At 47.7% G+C, this 20,512-nt stretch overlaps 1 protein-coding gene across 1 annotated transcript in view; it reads right to left on the reverse strand.

Moving 5' to 3' along the window:
- The window catches only part of LOC144608649 (CMP-N-acetylneuraminate-beta-galactosamide-alpha-2,3-sialyltransferase 4-like), a 124,000-nt gene extending 111,581 nt beyond the window's left edge, over positions 1 to 12,419 (reverse strand). The window contains exon 1 of the mRNA XM_078426627.1: positions 12,220 to 12,419. The gene's annotated coding sequence lies outside the window, so the exon portion shown is untranslated. The remainder of the gene's footprint in view (positions 1 to 12,219) is intronic.
- Between the last annotated feature and the right edge of the window lie 8,093 nt (positions 12,420 to 20,512).

The raw sequence follows: 20,512 nt of genomic DNA on the forward strand, positions 1-20,512 counted from the left end.
TTCCAACTGGTAATTGAACCGTGCCCTGAAAAGACCTTTAGTTTTGAAAATGCTGTGGTTCAAAATACCTTTGTTATTCCGAGTCTGAAACTCCGAATTTCTGTTACACTTTCTGCGTTTCGTGTCACAGAGAGTCTCATAGCGTGGGAACAGGCTCTTTGGACGACACATGTCCCTCTACTGTGTGAAAGTGGTGCTCTGGTTGTTGTTGGGTCTAATGTGATGTACACATTAGTGGCAGCTGTTTAGCATGTCATGTGTGTTTCTGGTTGACATCCAATGGGTGTGGCAAAATAAACGCTTTTGATGCTCAACTCAACCAGTTTGCAGATTCTTATCATAAAGTCAGATGGGGAGGGTGCATGGCTGGATTCCTCTCATGTTAATGCAAGGAGCATGACCAACAAATGAAAATATTGCTCATGTCATCACATCTGATAAACGCTGACAGTGTCCTCCATAATGTTGGGGACAAAGACCCATCATTTATTTATTTGCCTCTGTACTCCACAATTTGAGATTTGTAATAGAAAACATCACATGTGGTTAAAGTGCACATTGTCAGATTTTATTCAAGGGTATTTTTATACATTTTGGTTTCACCATGTAGACATTACAGCTGTGTTTATACATAATTCCCCCCATTTCAGGGCACCATAATGTTTGGGACACATGGCTTCACAGGTGTTTGTTATTGCTCAGGTGTGTTTAATTGCCTCCTTAATGCAGGTATAAGAGAGCTCTCAGCACCTAATCTTTCCTCCAGTCTTTCCATCACCTTGGGAAACTTTTATTGCTGTTTATCAACATGAGGACCAAAGTTGTGCCAATGAAAGACAAAGAAGCCATTATGAGACTGAGAAACAAGAATAAAACTGTTAGAGACATCAGCCAAAGCTTAGGCTTACCAAAATCAACTGTTTGGAACATCATTAAGAAGAAAGAGAGAACTGGTGAGCTTATAAATCGCAAAGGGACTGGCAGGCCAAGGAAGACCTCCACAGCTGATGACAGAAGAATTCTCTCTATAATAAAGAAAAATCCCCAAACACCTGTCCAACATATCAGAAACACTCTTCAGGAGTCAGGTGTGGATTTGTCAATGAACACTGTCCGCAGAAGACTTCATGAACCGAAATACAGAGGTTACACTGCAAGATGCAAACCACTGGTTAGCCGCAAAAATAGGATGGCCAGGTTACAGTTTGCCAAGAAGAGTTCAAAAGAGCAACCACAGTTCTGGAAAAAGGTCTTGTGGACAGATGGGACGAAGATTAACTTATATCAGAGTGATGACAAGAGCAAAGTATGGAGGAGAGAAGGAACTGCCCAAGATCCAAAGCATACCACCTCATCTGTGAAACACGGTGGTGGGGGTGTTATGGCCTGGGCATGTATGGCTGCTGAAGGTACTGGCTCACTTATCTTCATTGATGATACAACTGCTGATGGTAATAACAGAATGAATTCTGGTGTATAGATACATCCGATCTGCTCAAGTTCAAATGCCTCAAAACTCATAGGCCGGCGGATCATTCTACAACAAGACAATGATCCCAAACATACTGCTGAAGCAACAAAGGAGTTTTTCAAAGCTAAAAAATGGTCAATTCTTGAGTGGCCAAGTCAATCACCCAATCTGAACCCAATTGAGCATGCCTTTATATGCTGAAGAGAAAATGAAGGGGACTAGCCCCCAAAACAAGCATAAGCTAAAGATGGCTGCAGTACAGGCCTGGCAGAGCATCACCAGAGAAGACACCCAGCAACTGGTGATGTCCATGAATCGCAGACGTCAAGCAGTCATTGCATGCAAAGGATATGCAACAAAATACTAAACATGACTACTTTCATTTACATGATATTGCTGTGTCCCAAACATTATGTGCCAGACAGCACCATTCAGCGGTACATAGGCCGACCCATCAGGATTCCAGCACACCTAAGTGTACCCTTCACCAATACAAGACAAAGTGCTGGAGTATCTCAACGGGTCAAGCAGCATCTCTGGAGATCATGGATCAGCAATGTTTCGAGTTGGTACCCTTCTTCAGATTGATTGTTAACTACTATAATCAGTCTGACGAAGGGTCCCGTCCTGAAACATTACCCATTCCTTCTCTCCAGGGATGCTGCCTGTCCTGCTGGAGCCACAAACACTCTAGCATTTTGTGTCTGTCTTTGGTTTAAACCAGCACCTGCAGTTCCTTCCTACACGTTGGCTCTCCATGTTCTCTAGAGATGCTGGCTGAGTTACTCCAGCACATTGTGTTTTTTTATAAACCTGCACTTGCTAAGCCTTGCATTCCCTCTCTCTCCATTCCCCTCCCTCGTTGTCCTGCTAGTTCCACCGTTCGCATCCCTTTGTTACCACCTCCTCCATAGCCAACAATCCACCATTGTGGGCTCCACCTTTCCTGCGCCACCTTTCATCAGTTCCAGCTCTGATTTCTACCTTTTCATATCTCCAGTTTCCCTCTCCCTTGACTCTCAGTCTGAAGAAGGCTCTCGACCCGAAACACCACCTATTCCTTTTCTCCAGAGATGCTGCCTGACCCGCTGAGATACTACAGGTGTTTGTGTCTGTCTTCGGTGTAAACCGGCATCTGCACTTCCTCATCTGCAGTTTCTTGTGGCTGGATCTCTCACCATGTTATTGACCTTCTAATGTTATGTATCCCTGTGAATATCCCATTGAAGATTCAACACTCTGTTGCGTAGCTGTTTTCGATGAGCCTTGACAAAGACTGCCTGGAACTACCAGGAGAACACACTCCACAAAGAGGTGGGATGAAGGTCTCATCCACACGGTAGCTTGATGGGGTTATAGTGCCGTATAGCACAGATACAGGCCCTTTGACATAGGATGAGGATTCCATCATCTTTTCTCTCGCCATTACCTTTTCCCATTGCCCACCAGATCTACCAACAGGGATTGACAAGCCTAACTCGGCCAACACCAACATCGCTTTCATGTCTCAAGAATGTCATTGTTCTGTTTTGGGACATATGACAATAAAACACTCTTGACTTGACTCATCAGTATCTCTTGGTCTCCATCGGGGTGGCACGGTGGCGCAGCGGTAGAGTTGCTGCCTCACAGCGCCAGAGACCAGGGTTTGATCCTGACCACGGGTGCCGTCTGTACGGAGTTTGTACGTTCTCCCCGTGACCTGCGTGTGTTTTCTCCAAGATCTTCGGTTTCCTCCCACACTCCAAAGATGTACAGGTTTGTAGGTTCATCGGCTTGGTATAAATGTAACATTGTCCCTAGTGTGTGTAGGATGGTGTTAATGTGCAGTGATCGCTGGTCGGCATGGACGGTGGGTGGGCTGTTTCCATGCTGTATCTCTAAACCAAACTAAACTAAAATACTTAAGTAAACATTCCTCTTCTCCATATTTGACGGGGAACTTTTCCGACCAATTACTTTGCTCTGTGCCTCTGCACCTCAGCTGTGTTCAACCATCAACTAATGACTACCAGCTCTCATTAGTTCAGGTGAATGGTCTCAACCCGAAACATCGACAACCCCTTTCCCTCCAGAAATGCTGCCTGACCCGCTGAGTTCCCCAGAACTCAGTATTTTGCTCCAGTTTACACCATCTCTGGGTACAAAATCATGAGAGGAACAGATCGGGTAGATGCACAGCCCAGAGTAGGTGAATCAAAGACCAGAGGACATAGGTTTAAGGTGAAGGGGGAAAAAATGAATAGGAATCTGAGGGGTAACTTTTTCACACAAAGGGTAGTGGGTGTATGGAACAAGCTGCCAGAGAAGGTAGTTGAGGCTGGGACTATCCATCGTTTAAGAAACAGTTAGACAGGTACATGGATAGGACAGGTTTGGAGGGATATGGACCAAACGTGGGCAAGTGGGACTGGTGTAGCTGGGACACTGTTGGCCGGTGTGGGCAAGTAGGGCTGAAGGGCCTGTTTCCTCATTGTATCACTGTCTGACTCCATGTAACTGCTAGGAATTATTAATAAACTGTTTATATATGTTCTGAGTTGAGTTCTGTTCTGAGCCTTCTCTGATTTTGGTTTGGCCAGGCTTGTAGAGCTGCAGCCTCACAGCGCTAGAGACCCGGGTTCAATACTGACCTCGGGTGCTGTCTGTGTGGAGTTTGCACGTTCTCCCTGTGACCAAGTGGGTTTTCTCCGGGTGCTCCGGTTTCCTTCCACATCCCTAAAATGCGGGGGTTTGCAGGTTAATTGGCCTCCAAATTGCCCCTCGTGTGCAGTAGGGTAATTAGTGTGAACGGGTGATTATTAGTTGCCGTGGACCCAGTGGGCCGAAGGGCCTGTTTCCATGCTGTATCTCCAAAACTAAATCTAAGACAAATGCAGAAATAAAGTAGCAGTAAGAGAAAGAATCTGCACCTCAACACGAACCAAACTCTTCTTCCAAAACCTCCAGTTCAACATTAACCAACACTCGAATATTATCCAAAACTATCCGACACCCTCAACAGCACCTAACATCTCCATCAGCACTCCATACCCAACATTCACTACAATGTAGAAATACATGCAAAGATGCTTCCAAGATGGTGCCCAACCCAGCAGACTATTTGTGTGCTAGCCACAGAAGCAGATCTACAAACATATTACAATCGCTCCACGATCTTAAATCTCCATTCCTCACTGTAAATGGATCGATTGTAATCATGTATTGTCTTTCTGCTGACGGGTTAGCACGCAACTAAAGCTTTTCACTGTACCTCGGTACACGTGACAATAAACTAAACTCAACTGAAAGACCGCAAGACTTCCCAACATTATCCAGGATTACCAGTGCAATCCAATATCTGTCAGAGCTGCCGATCACATCAGCCAACACCAACTCCACTGGTCCACCCAGCAGCCCCCAACACTATTCTAAACCACAAGCATTATCCAACACTCCTGATATCTTCCAATGTTATCCAAACCTTCAAGCTCCAAACACTAAGACCATTCAACACAACAAACATCACACCACAGTACTGTTACTCATTTGTAGAGTTAATAGCCACAGAAGGGTGTGGAAGCCATCAATAGATATTTTTTAAGGCAGAGATAGAGAGATTTTTGATTGGTATGGGTGTCAGGGAATATGGGGAGAGGCAGGAGGATGGGGTTGAGAGGGGAAGATGGATCAGCCATGATTGAATGGCAGAGTAAACCTGATGTGCTGAAAAATTAATACCACCCTACAGTACTAAAACCGCCCAACACTACTAACACTTCGTAACATTACTAACACCATTCAGCACTTCAAAGGTCATACAACACTACGAACACCAGCCAATATCACTTACACCATAAAACGGCACCCAGCAGCTGCAGCGAAATCACCTGCCCATGCATTATGTAAAGCGATACAGAGAGAGAGAGAGAGAGAGGAGAGAGAGAGGAGAGAGAGAGAGAGAGAGAGAGAGAGAGAGAGAGAGAGAGAGAGAGAGAGAGAGAGAGAGAGAGAGAGAGAGAGAGAGAGAGAGAGAGAGAGAGAGAGAGAGAGAGAGAGAGAGAGAGAGAGAGAGAGAGAGAGAGAGAGAGAGAGAGAGAGAGAGAGAGAGAGAGAGAGAGAGAGAAAAGCAGGGAGAGAGTGAGAGGGGGAAGGTGGGAGGGGGAAAGGGAAGGGAGAGAGGGCAGTAATGCGTATGTAATTCCCCCACTCTTGGTGCTTTTTGATGAGTCATAACAGTCACGACATTGACTTCAGGTAAAAGGCTCCATATACCTGAAGCCATGTACAAATGTGGATACAGTGCATTCAGAAAGTATTCAGACCCCTTCACTTTTTCCACATTTTGTTACGTAACAGCCTTATTTTTAAATGGATTAAATTCATTTTTTTAATCATCAATCTACACACAATACCCCAGAATGAAGAAGAGAAAACAGGTGTTTAGAAATTTTTGCAAAATAATTAAAAAGAAATAACTGAAATATCACATTTACACAAGTATTCAGACCCTTTGCTATGACACACAAAATTGAGCTTCGGTTCATCCTGTTTCCATCGATTATCCTTGAGATGTTTCTACAACTTGATTGGAGTCCACAAGTGGTAAATTCAATTGATTGGACATGATTTGGAAAGGCACACACCTGTCTATATAAGGTCCCACAGTTGACAGTGCATGTCAGAGCAAACACCAAGCCAGGAAGAGGAAGGAATTGTCCGTAGACCTCCGAGACAGGATTGTGTCGAGACACAGATCTGGGGAAGGGTATAAAACAATTTCTGCAGCATTGCAGGTCCCGAAGAGCACAGTGGCCTCCGTCATTCTTAAATGGAAAAACTTTGGAACCACCAGGACTCTTCATAGAACTGGCTGCCCGGACAAACAGCAATCGGGGAGACGGGTCTTGGTCAGGGAGGTGACCAAGAACCCAATGGTCACTCTGACAGAGCTCCAGAGTTCCTCTGTGAAGATGGGAGAACCTTCCAGAAGGACAACTATATCTGCAGCACTCCACCAATCAGGCCTTTATGGTAGAGTGGCCAGACAGAAGCCACTCCTCAGTAAAAGGCACATGACAGCCCGCTTGGAGTTTGCCCAAAGGCACCTAAAGGACTCTCAGTCCATGAGAAACAAGATTCTCTGGTCTGATGAAACCAAAATTGAACTCTTTGGCCTGAATGCCAAGCGGCACCGCTCATCACCTGGCCAATACCATGCCTACGGTGAAGCACAGTGGTGGTGGCAGCATCATGCTGTGGGGATGTTTTTCAGCAGCAGGAACTGGGAGACTAGTCAGGATCGAGGGAAAGATGAACAGAGCAAAGTACAGAGAGATCCTTGATGAAAACCTGCTCCAGAGCGTTCTGGACCTCAGACTGGGGCGGAGGTTCACCTTCCAACAGGACAACGACCCTAAGCACACAGCCAAGACCACGCAGGGGTGGCTTTGTGAATAGTCTGTGAATGTCCTTGAGTGGCCCAGCCAGAGCCCGGAGTTGAACCCGATCGAACATCTCTGGAGGGACCTGAAAATAGCTGTGCATCGATGCTCCCCATCCAACCTGACAGAGCTTGAGAGGATCTGCAGAGAAGAATGGGATAAATTACCCAAATACAGGTGTGCCAAGCTGGTAGCTTCATACCCAAGAAGACTTGAGGCTGTAATCGCTGCCAAAGGTGCCTCAACAAAGTACTGAGTAAAGGGTCTGAATACTTATGTAAATGTGATATTTCAGTTATTTATTTTTTATTACTTTGCAAAAATTTCCAAACACCTGTTTTTGCTTTATTATCATGGGGTATTGATGATTTAAAAAAAACAAATTTAATCAGAATAAAAGGACGTACCTTTAGAAAGGAGATGGGGAGGAATTTATCTAGTCAAAGGGTGGTGAATCTGTCTAACTCATTGCACAGACGGCTGTCGAGACCCAGTCAATGGATAGTTTTAAGGTGGAGAGTGATAGTTTCCTGATGAGTAATGGTGTCAAGGGTTATGGGGAGGAGGCAGGAGAATGGGGTTCATTGCAAAAGATAGATCAGCCATTCAACGGGGAGTAGACTTGATGGGCCGAATGGCCTAAAACTGCACCTACATCTAATGAACATTCGGGAGGGGGGGAAGGGTGACTTGTTGACTACAAGATGAGCGGCACTACTATGATAACCCTTCACTACTCCAGTCACCCTCAGGCCACAGGGGTGATCCCACTGACAATACCTGAGTGAACCCCACCAGGAACGAGCCTAACATCTCAGCAAGACCACAATGCGTGTCACTGGCCTGCAGTTTGTGGGGAGAGTCGACTGCCCAGTTGCTCCTGGGATAGGACAACCTTTATCTCACAAAAGGACATAAAGTGCTGGAGTAACTCAGCAGGTCAGGCGGCATCTATGGAGAGCATGGATGGGTGAGATTTCAGTTCGAGACCCTTCTTCAGAGCAGGTCATTCAGTCTGAAGAAGTGTCTCGACCCGGAATGACACCTAATCCTTCTCTGCAGAGATGCTGCCTGTTCCGTTGAGTTACTCCAGCATTTTTTGGCTATTTTCAGTATAAACCAGCATCTGCAGTTCTTTCCTACACATCTCTGGAGAACATGGATAGGTGACTTTTGGGTTGGGGCCCTTCTTTGGGGGTCTTCAAACTTCACCTATCCATGTTTTCCAGAGATGTTGCCTGACCTGCTGAGGTACTCCAGCACTTTGTGTCCAGTTGTGTATAAACCAGCACCTGCAGTTCTTTATTGCGTGCAGCAGACTGCTGGGTGGGGTATCTCACCAAACAGGTTCCCCATGGTCATGGCCACAGCTGCAAACCAACCCGCCAGTGAAAGTAAAGGCGAGGACCCCTATGGCAAGTGAGGATCTACGAAGTCGAGAAAGATTTTTCAAATACAATCCTCCGGCAATTTGTGCCCTTTTGTGCAAGCCACCATCTGCATTCCTGCACTTTGCGAAGGGCACGTTAGGTGTGATGGGTATAACTTAGCAGCCGGTGGAACAGGTACGGACTGCGGGGCCATGCACTGTCCTAGCGCAAAGACAGACACGCACATGCTCACCCCCCCCCCATCCCCCCCCCCCCCCCCCCCCGCAAGAAACGATGCATAGAATCACAGGAATTGACAACTTATCCGTTTGTAACAGTGAAAAAAAAATCCAACTTTATACATAGTCATAGAGTGATACAGTGTGGAAACAGGGCCTTTGGCCCAACTTGCCCACACCGGCCAACAATGTCCCAGCTACACTAGTCCCACTTGCCTGCGCTTGGTCCATATCCCTCCAAACCTGCCCTATCCATGTACCTGTCTAACTGTTTGCTCTACCTCCTCTGGCAGCTTGTTCCATACACCCACCACCCTTTGTGTGAAAAGGCTACCCCTCGGATTCCTATTCAATCTTTTCCCCTTCACCTTGTCCTCTGGTCCTCGATTCCCCTACTCTGGGCAAAAGACCATCAACCCGATCTATTCCTCTCATGATTTTGTATATTTCTATAAGATCACCCTTCATCCTCCTGCGCTCCATGGAATAGAGACCCAGCCTACTCAACCTCTCCCTATAGCTCACACCCTCTAGTCCTGGCAACATCTTTATAAATATTTTCTGAAATCTTTCAACCTTGACAATATCTTTCCTATAACATGGTGCCCAGAACTGAACACAATATTCTAAATGCGGTCTCACCAACGTCTTATACAACTGCAACATGTCCTCCCAACGTCTGTACTCAATACTCTGACTGATGAAAGCCAAAGTTCCAATAGCCTTTTTGACCACCTTATCTACCTGCGACTCGACCTTCAAGGAACCTTGCACCTGTACTCCTAGATCTCTCTGCTCTACAACACTACCCAGAGGCCTACCATTTACTGTGTAGGTCCTGCCCTTGTCCGACGTCCCAAAATGCAACACCTCACACTTCTCTGTATTAAACTCCATCAACCATTCCTCCGCCCACCTGGCCAATCGATCCAGATCCTGCTGCAATCGTTCACAACCATCTTCACTATCTGCAAAACCACTCACTTTTGTATCATCAGCAAACTTGCTAATCTTGCCCTGTACGTTCTCATCCAAATCATTGATGTAGATGACAAACAGTAACGGGCCCAGCACTGAACCCTGAGGCACGCCACTAGTCACAGGCCTCCAGTCCGAGAAGCAACCTTCCATCATCACCCTCTGCTTCCATCCATGGAGCCAGTTTGCTATCCATTCAGCTATCTCTCCTTGGATCCCATGCGATCTAACCTTCCAGAGCAGCCTACCATGCAGAACCTTGGCGAACGCTTTACTGAAGTCCATGTACACAACATCTACAGCTCTGCCCTCATCAACCTTTTTTGTCCCGTCTTCAAAAAAATCAATCAGATTTGTGAGACACGACTTCCCATGTACAAAACCATGCTGACTGTCCCTAATTAGCCCTTGCCCATCCAAATGCCTGTACATCCTATCCCTCAGAATACTCTCCAGTAACTTACCAACTACAGATGTTCAGCTCACCGGCCTATAGTTCCCAACATTTTCCCTGCAGCCCTTCTTGAAAAGAGGCACAACATTTGCCACCCTCCAGTCTTCCGGCACCTTCCTGTATTTAAGGACGACTTGTAAATATCAACCAGAGCTCCCGCAATTTCCTCTCTAGTTTCCCACCATGTCCTCGGATATATCTGATCAGGCCCTGGAGATTTGTCTACCTTCAAACATGACAGTACTTTCTTTGATGGTATCACTGACTGCTCTCAAGACACTTCCAGTGACTGCCCCAAGTTCCTCCGTCCGACTGTCCTTCTCCTTGGTAAATATAGAGGAGAAATACTCATTGAGGGCCTTGCCCATCTCCTGTGGCTCCACACAGAGGTGACCGCTTTGATTCCTGAGAGGTCCCACTCTCTCTAGTTACTCTTTTCCCCCTTTTGTATTTATAAAATCTTTTGGGATTGTCCTTAATGCTACCCGCCAGAGCTATCTCCAGGCCCCTTTTTGCCCTTCTGATCTCCTTTTTTAGTTTACTCCTTAGTTCCCAAAACTCCTCCAGGGATGCACTTGATCCCAGCTGTCTATACCTGTCCCATGCATCCTTCTTGTTTTTGACCAATGCCTCAATTTCCCTCGTCAGCCAAGCTTCCTTACATTTGCCTGCTTTACCCTTCACTCTAACGGGTACGTACATATCCTGAGCTTTTGTTAGGACACTTTTAAAAACATCCCACTTGGCCGATGTTCCTTTCCCCTCAAATAACCTGCTCCAGTCAACTTGAGCGAGACTTTCTCTCGTACCCTTAAACTTTGCCTTACCCCAGTTGAGCATTTTAACACGTGGACCCTCTTCGTCCTTATCCATAACTATCTTAAACCTAATCGAACTGTGGTCCCTGGTCCCAAAGGGCTCCTCCACACACACACGTCATTAACTTGCCCTTCCCAATTTCCCAATACTAGATCCAGTGTTGCCCTCTCATGTGTGGGAGCCTCCACATACTGCTTGAGAAAACTCTCCTGAACACTGTTGAGGAATTGCACCCATCTAGACCCTTCACACTATGATTTTCCCAGTCAATATTGGGAAAGTTGAAATCCCCTCCTACAACAATCTGATTTGACCTGCAGCTGTCTGCAATCACCCGGCACATTTATTCTTCTAATTCCCGTTGACTATTCGTGGGTCTGTAGTACATCCCCAACAAGGTGACCATCCCTTTCTTGTTCCTCAGCTCCACCCATATAGCCTCACTAGACGAACCGTCCGTAATGCCACCTCTGACCACGGCTGTGACATCCTCCTTAACCCACCCCCCCCCCCCCCCCTCTTTTTCCCTCACCCCCGTCTCTCCTGATGTTCCTGTCCCCCGGAACATTCAGCTGCCAGCCCTGCCCCTCCCTTAACCAGGATTCAGTCATGGATACAACGTCCCAGTCGCTCGTATCTATCCATGCCCTCAGCTCATCTGCCTCACCCGTCAGGCCCCTTGCATTAAAATGCCTGCAGTTAAACCACCCCTCCTTCCTCGCTCTCCGCCTTTCACCTGCCTACTCTGTCCACTAAGCTTTCCCACACCACCCTCCATACCAACTCCTAGCCTCTCACTTGCCTCTGTCCTGTGCAAGATCCCCCCCCCCTCTCCCCCCTCCCCCCTCTCCCCCCTCCCCCCTCCTCTCCCCCCCCCCCCCTGACCTGCTGAGTTACTCCAGAATTTTGTGAGTAAATACCTTCGATTTGTACCAGCATCTGCAGTTATTTTCTTACACCATCCCCCTGCCAATCTAGTTTAAACTTTGTGCAGGAAGGAACTGCAGATGTTGGTTTAAACCGAAAATAGTGCTGGAGTAACTCAGCGGGACAGACAGCATCTCTGGAGTAAAGGAATAGGTGACGTTTCGAGTGGAGACCAGACTGAAGAAGGGTCTCAATCCGAAACGTCACCCATGCCTTCTCTCCAGAGATGCTGCCTGTCCCGCGAAGTTACTCCAGCTTTTTGTGTCCAACTTTATACTTTTTTTTTCTTGGCTTTAATAAACACAAACGATGCAACGACCCGACTTGAATATTCAAAGAGACGACAGGTGCTAGAATCGAGAGCATAAAACAGAGTGCTGGGGGAACTCAAAGGGTCGGACAGCATCTGTAGAGGGAAATGGAAGAACGAACGGTCCCGACCCCAAACGCTTGTCTGCCCGTCCCTCTCCACAGATGCTGCCTGACCCGCTGAGTTCCTCCAGCACTTTTTCTCTCTGTATTTTTCTGTTCAACTTACCGACTTTCTGGGCGTGTGACCACACTCACTCAGGGTGATCCGATCTTAAATGACCCGTGCCTTCATTTCGTTTCTCTCTCTCTCTGCGATTAGTCCGTTGCTCTATACTTCAAAACGACGTCGTGGTATTAATGGACAATCAAGTTCTTCCTCGCAAATGAAACGTTGACAATTTTTATTTCCTTCAGTAGCGATTAAGCGAGTACAGACAGACAGGTGTGATCATACTTTAACTGTTAAGCAACTAGTGGCAGGTGTCACAGTCCCAGCAAAGAGGCGGGGAGTAAAGCAGAGAGATATCAAACGCTGGGTCTGCTGTGACAGTCCAAAACCCGCAGTGTCCTGTACGGATCACCAAAGATAAGACACAAAGTGCTGGAGTAACTCAGCGGGACAGGCGGCATCTATGAGGACAAGGAATGGGTGACGCTTCTTCAGACTGGTTAGGGATAAGGGAAACGAGAGAAATAGAAGGGGATGTAGAGGGGTGTAGAACAAACGAATAAAATATATGCAAAAAAGTAACGATGATAAAGGAACCGGGCCACTGTTATCTGTGTGCTGGGTGAGAACGAGAAGCTGGTGGGTGGGAGAGGGGATGGGGTGAGAGGGGATGGGGTGAGAGGGGATGGGGTGAGAGGGGATGGGGTGAGAGGGGATGGGGTGAGAGGGGATGGGGTGAGAGGGGATGCCGGGGTTACTTGAAGTGAGATCAAACAATATTCACACCACTTGGTGTAAGCCGCCCACGCGAAATATGAAATGCTGTCTCTCCAATTTTCTGTACAATGTGATTTACCCGACTTCACAACACGAAGTATATATTGATATAACTTAGAAGCAAAGACAACTCGGCTCCACTTTCTGCCCTGGTTTTCTAACATGAAACCGTTAAGGAAGTTGAGAAGTTTGTTTTATTGACTGTTTGAGTCGGAGTTGAGGGTGGAAGTGGATTTGAATCTACATTTCTTTGATAACTTCATCTTAACAATTTTAACAACACGGTCTGGGCTCCGGCCAAGTGTTGCCCTGTTAAACAACCTGTACACTCTACTCTCCCCGCGCCCCGCACCCCGGACATATTTGCTGAAACAACAAGGCATCTCAATGCAACGCAACCCTCCAGTTTAACAGCTCAGAGATGCCTTCACATCCTTCAGAAATACACAGCCACTAAACAATTGCGGACACGAGGTTTGATGAAGGGTCTCGACCCGAAACGTCGCCCATTCCCTCTCTCCTGAGATGCTGCCTGACCTGCTGAGTAACTCCAGCATTTTGTGAATAAACACCTTCGAGGAAAGGTAAAGGTTGCTTGAGACACGGAAGTTCAACAGAAAAAAAACACAAAGTGCTGGAGGAACTCAGCGGGTCAGGCAGTAAGACCAATCCCCTGCCTTTCATTTCTTTCGTGCAGGATGGAACTGCAGAGGCTGTTTTACCTCGAAGGTAAACACAAACTCAGCGGGTCAGTCAGCGTCTCTGGAGAGAAGGAATGGGTGACGGGAATGGGTGGAGATCCTTCATACTCTGACCAGAAACGCCACCTAGATCCATTCTCCAGAGACGCTGCCTGTCCCACTGAGTTACTCTTTGTGTTTATCATCGCCTGCCTTCTGTTTCCCATTTGTCAATAACGTTTCAATCAGCTTTATACACATTGTAAGAATGGCCCCGACCCCAAACGACGCGTCTTCGTCTCCTCTGGAGATGTCCGCTGAGTCACTCCAGCACACTGTGCTTTTTTGTTTGGAAACCTGCGTCTGCAATTCCTTGTGTCCAGCTTTCTCCACCCCCTGTTCTGCAGATTCGTGTCTCTGGACCTGTCCTTTCTTTCCCGGATCCACAGTGAGTTCCTCTCCTTAAACACTCACAACAATGCAGCACTAGAGACCCAAACTCAAGTTGCACCTTCTCCCTCTGATCCCATGAATCTCCTGTTTCCTGCACCATCCTGAACTTTGTCGATTAATTGTCCCTCTGCCCTTTAGTTTTAGAGATACAGCGCGGAAGCAGGCCCTTCGGCCCACCTGGTCCGTGCCGACCAGCGATCCCCGCACACTAACACCCATTAGGGACAATTTTTACATTCATTTACCAAGCCAATTAACCTATAATTTGCAGTGTGGGACGAAACCGAAGATCTCGGAGAAAACCCACGCAGGTCACGGGGAAAACGTACAAACTCCGTACAGACAGCGCCCGTAGTCGTCCTCTCATGATTTTATACACCTCAATAAGATCATCCCTCATCCTCCTGCACTCCAAGGAATAGAGACCCAGCCTGTTCAACCTCTCTCTATAGCTCACACCCTCTAGTCCTGGCAACATCCTCGTAAAGCTTTTCTGTACCTTTTCCAGCTTGACAACATCTTTTCTATAACATGGTGCCCAGAACTGAACACAATACTCTAAATGTGTAAGAAGGAACTGCAGGTGCTGGTTTAAACCAAAGATAAACACAAAAAGCTGGAGTAACTCAACGGGTCAGGCAGCATCTCTGGAGAGAAGGAATGGGTAACGTTTCGGGTCGAGACCATTTCTCAGACTGGTTAGGGATAAGGGAAACGAGAGATATAGACGGTGATGTGGAGAGATAAAGAACAATGAATGAAAGATATGCAAAAACAGTAACGATGATAAAGGAAACAGGCCATTGTTAGCTGTTCGGTGAACATGAGAAGCTGGTGTGACTTGGGTGGGGGAGGGATAGAGAGAGAGGGAATGCTGGGGCTACCTGAAGTGAGAGAAATCAAAATTCATACCATTGGGCTGCAAGCTGCCTGAGCGGAAAATGAGATGCTGTTCCTCCAATTTGCATTATCCTCACTCTGACAATGGAGGAGACTGATTACAGAAAGGTCTGTGTCGGAATGGGAAGGAGAATTAAAGTGACCAGCAACCGGGAGACCAGGTAGGTTCATGTGGGCTGAGCGAAGGTGTTCTGCGAAATGATGGCCCAGTCTGCGTTTGGTCTCGCCGATGTATAAGAGTCCACATCTTGAACAACGGGTACAGTAGATGAGGTTGGAGGAGGTGCAAATGAACCTCTGCCTAACCTGAAAGGACTGTCGGGGTCCCTGGAGAGAGTCGAGGGAGGAGGAATAGCGACAGTTGATGCATCTTCTGCAGTTGCAGGGGAAGGTACCTGGGGAGGGGGTGGTTTGGGTGGAAAGGGATGAGTTGACCAGGGAGTTGCAGCAAGGGGTGGAGATGGGAAAATGTGGCTAGTGGTGGGATCCAGTTGGAGGTGGTGGAAATTTCATAGGATTATGCGTTGTATGGAACGGCTGATGGGGTGGATGGTAGGGACAAGGAGGACTCTGTCTCTGTTGCAAATAGGGGGAGGGGGAGCAAGGGCGGAGCTGCGGGAAACCGAGGAGACACAAGTGAGGGCCTCATCTATGATGGTAGAGGGGCACCCCTGTTCCCTAAAGAAAGAGGACATCTCGGATGTTCTAGTATGGAACACCTGATCTTGGGCGCAGATGCGGCGTAGACGGAGGAGTAGGGGATAGAGTCTTTGCAGGAAGCAAGGTGGGAAGAGGTGTAGTCGAGATAGTTGTGGGAGTCTGTAGGTTTGTAATAGTCGTCAGTCAATAATCTATTTCCTGTGATGGAGACGGTGAGATTAAAAAAGGGGATGGAGGTGTCGGAGGTAGTCCAAGTGAATTTGAGTGCAGGATGGAAATTGGTGGTGAAGTTGATGAAGTCAGTGAGTTCTGCGTGGGTGCAGGAGGCAACACCGTTGCAGTCGTCGATGTAGCGGAGGTAGAGTTTGGGTATGGGGCCGGTGTACGTCTGGAACAGGGATTGTTCTACGTACCCGACAAAGAGGCAGGCGTAGCTAGGACCCATGCGAGTGCCCATAGCTGCAGCTTGGATTTGGAGGAAGTGGGAGGAGTCAAAGGAGAAGTTGTTGAGGGTGAGGACCAGCGCAATAGAATGTTAGTAGAGGGAAATTGTTTGGTTCTACGGTCGAGGAAGAAACGGAGGGCTTTAAGGCCTTCAAGGTGGACTATGAGGTTCTAGTGACTGAATAAGGTGGAATATGAGGTGTAGTGACTGAATAAAGTGGAGTATGAGGTGTAGTGACTGAATAAGGTGGGGTATGAGGTGTAGAGTGACTGAATAAGGTGGGGCATGAGGTGTAGAGTGACTGAATAAGGTGGGGTATGAGGTGTAGAGTGACTGAATAAGGTGGGGTATGAGGTGTAGAGTGACTGAAGGTTTATAGTAAAGATGAGGGAGTGGGAGGTCGGAAAGCGGAAGTCATGAAAGAGACGACGAGCATATGAGGAATCTTGGATATAGGTCGGGAGAGATTGGACCAGGGGGGATAGGATGGAGTCGAGGTATGTGGAAATCATTTCCGTGGGACAGGAACAGGCAGAAACAATGAGTCTGCCAGGGCAGTTGTGTTTGTGGGTTTTGGGGAGAAGGTAAAACCGGGCCATGCGGGGCTGGGAAACGATAAGTTTGGAGGCTGTGGAAGGCAGACTGCCAGAGTGATGAAATCAGTGATGGTGTTTGAGATTAAGGCCTGGTGCTCGTCGCTGGGGTCATGGTCCAAGGATAAGTAGGAGGAGGTGTCTGTGAGTTGTCGCCTGGCCTAGGCCCGGTACAGGTCAGTGCGCCAGACTAACACGGCACCTCCCTTGTCAGCGGGTTTGATGATAATGTCGGGGTTGCTGCAGAGTGAGCGGAGGGCTGCACGTTCAGAGGGGGTGAGGTTGGAGTAGGTGAAGGGGAGGGAAAGTTGAGACGGTTGATGTCATGTTGGCAGTTAGAAATAAAGATGTCAGGGGGGATGGTGAAGACACGACAAGGGTGGCCGGGGAGTGGACAAAGGCCGAGGCGAGGTCTGGTGGGGGGATGCTGGATGTTCAGAGAGGAGGGGGGGGGACGTGAGGACTATTGTATGGGTGGGGTGTGGTCAGGGTAACTGCACCCCACCCACACAATAGTCACCACACCCCACCCACACCCCACCCACACCCCACCCACACCCCACCCACACCCCACCCACACCCCACCCACACAATAGTCACCACACCCCACCCACACCCCACCCACACAATAGTCACCACACCCCACCCACACCCCACCCACACCCCACCCACACAATAGTCACCACACCCCACCCACACCCCACCCACACCCCACCCACATCCCACCCACACCCCACCCACACAATAGTCACCACACCCCACCCACACCCCACCCACACCCCACCCACACCCCACCCACACCCCACCCACACCCCACCCATACAATAGTCCTCACTCCCCCTTCTCTCTGAACACCCACTATCCCCCCACCAGACCTCGCCTCGGCCATTGTCCACTCCCCGGCCCTCCTCCGACCCCAAGCCCCACACTTGTCGGGTGTTCACCATCCCCCCTGACCTCCCCCTTTCTGATACGGAACAGTCTGTCCACAACAGAGGCCTCACCTTCGTTCCCCTCCGCCCCGCCTCAATGTGTTCCGGTTCCGCCACGAGGTAGAGCTTTTATTCCGTCACCTCTGCCTCTGCGCCTTGTTCTATGGGAAGGAGTCCTCACCACCCATTGATGACCCCTTCTCCCATCTCCACCGGTCCCCCTCCTCTTGGACTCCCCAGAACGGCCTTCTACCCTCTCCAGACCTCTTTATGTCTATCTACAATACTCTAAATGCAGCCTCACCAATGTCTTCTACAACTGCAACATGACCTCCCAACTTCTATACTCAATACTCTGGCTGATGAAGGCCAATGTGCCAAATGCCTTTTTGACCACCTTACCTACCTGCGACTCCACCTTCAAGGAAACATACACCGCACTCCTCGATCCCTCCAGTATACAGCACTCCCCAGAGCCTTACCATTCACTATGTAGGTCCTGCCCATGTTTGACCTCCAACTTCACAATTCCCAAATTCACTCTCCCCCTTCACATCTAGTTATGTTGGAGCTTACTGTTACTTACCTCCACTCTTTACTCCCACTTATCTTGCAACATTAAAAGATTACCAACTGGTTCTTCTGCTTCTGTTCAACCTTTAAATATTTTCACGCGTGGCTTCCGTGTCCCTGGGAACAATGGAGCAAGTATATAATTTGTAAAAATAAAACATAACAATCTCCCTGCGCCAACACAACACAACGGCGATTCAACTAATGTTACTCTAAGTTGATTTACGTCTAATCTCCATTGTACCGTTGGCACTTCATTCTCAAACCTGACTGCAAATGCAGCATTTACCAATGGCCAATTGTTCATTATGACATTAACTGCATCTACCTTTAAAGAACCAACATGCCCCTTGACTTTGTAATGAGCCAGCTATCTCTTTGTTTGGAAGTCTTCATCTCAATCATGTTGATTCACCTCAAGAATTAATTACCATCTATGTCTTTTCAGAGGGTATTTAATAGTTAAGTATATTGCTATGTCCTCATTAATATAGTTCAAATAGCTTTTGCAGCATTGTTTTGACTTTTCCCGCGTGTCTTCTTAGAGCTTGATAAAGTTCCCTGCTCCTTATTGAAGAAGTGTCTCGACCCAAAATGTAACCTAACTATCGTTCATGTTCTCCAGAGATGCTGCCTGACCTGCCTGACTTTGCATCCATTTCTCTTTATTTGTTGATCATCGTTGCTAACCTACACGTAGGGCCTTTGTAACTTAAGAAGTTGTTTCACAGAGCCTGCGTTGAACAGTGGGAGTTACCAAGAAACATTGCACCTCGTTCCCAACACCTGACATCTTCACAAATAATCTTGTAATTAGTTTCCGGATTATTAGAACACAGGCAAATAACAATAGCAATGTGTCGGAAGGAACTGCAGATGCTGGTTTATACCAAAAAGACCAGGTGATACTTCGGGTCGGGATCCTTCTTCAGACTGAATGACCTGCTCTGAAGAATGGTCTCCAACGGAAACCTCACCCCTCCATGTTTTCCAGAGATGCCGCCTGACCGCTGTTTCCTCAGCACTGAAGGGTTTGCCCCACCCCGGGAGCAACTGGTCAATCCAATCTCCCTACAAACTGAAAGACAGCGACACGCATTGAGGTCTTGCTGAGATATTAGGCTCGTTCCTGCTCGGGTTTGCTCAGATATTGTTTGTGGGGACACGGGTCCATTTCGGGGTCGGCACCCTTCTTCATACTAATCTTTGAAGTAAAAGGTCTAGAGACCCCTCCGAAGAAAGGTCGCGACCTGAAACGTCACACATCCTTTTTCTCCAGAGACGCTGCCTGACCCGCTGAGTTACTCCAGCGCTCTGTGTCCATGTTCTCCAGAGATGCTGCCTGACCCGCTGAATTACTCCAGCACTCTGTGTCCATGTTCTCCAGAGATGCTGCCTGACCCACTGAGTTACTCCAGCACTCTGTGTCCATGTTCTCCAGAGATGCTGCCTGACCCGCTGAGTTACTCCAGCACTCTGTGTCTAAAAAACAATAGCAAGCCAACATGATTCAGGATTCAGGATATCTTTATTTGTCATCCAAAAAACAAGTTTTTTGGACAAAATTTAGTCACCCACAGTCCAACAATAAGGGCAATAAAATAAGCAAATTACAAGCAAAAAAATAAGCAAATTCAGGAGTAGACTGTGAGACTGTCTGAGCCTTTCAGTCTGGCCCATCATTCAGTGTCATTATCTACCTCAACGGTACTTCCCTGCTATTAATTCCTTAATATCCCAAAAATGATAAATCGGGCCTTGAATAGGCAGCAGCAACATTCTGAGGACAGAATTCTGACCATTCCCAATTCCTCGAAAAATATTGTCCTTATCTTAGTCCCAAACATTGACCACTTGAATGCTGTTACTATTATTATTACATGCTCCAATTATTGCAAAACTCTATCCCTTAAATAGTTTTGCAATTAAATCTTTTCCCATGTCGTTTTCCTGACATCCCAGAAATCAGTCCAGTGAAGCAAAAAGAAATTGCAGGATGAACTCAGCGGGTCAGGCAGCATCTGTGGAGGCAGGGAGGGCATGGTTGGCATTTTGGGTGGAGAGCCTACATCAAGATTGACTGCCACAGATGCCGTTTGACCTGCCGAGCTCCTACAGCAGTTTGCTTTCTTATTCCAGATTCCTGCAACTGCAGCCACATTGAATAGGTGGACAGACACGAAATGCTGGAGTAACTCAGCGGGTCAGGCAGCATCTCTGGAGAGAAGGAATGGGCGACGTTTCAGTTCGCGACCCTTCTTCAGATTGGGGAGAGGGAGACACAGAGATAAAGAAGGGCATGGTGTGAAAACGAGCCATCGAAAGAGATGAGGCGCA

This window comes from Rhinoraja longicauda, chromosome 32, assembly GCF_053455715.1.
Source record: "Rhinoraja longicauda isolate Sanriku21f chromosome 32, sRhiLon1.1, whole genome shotgun sequence".
NCBI lineage: Eukaryota > Metazoa > Chordata > Chondrichthyes > Rajiformes > Arhynchobatidae > Rhinoraja > Rhinoraja longicauda.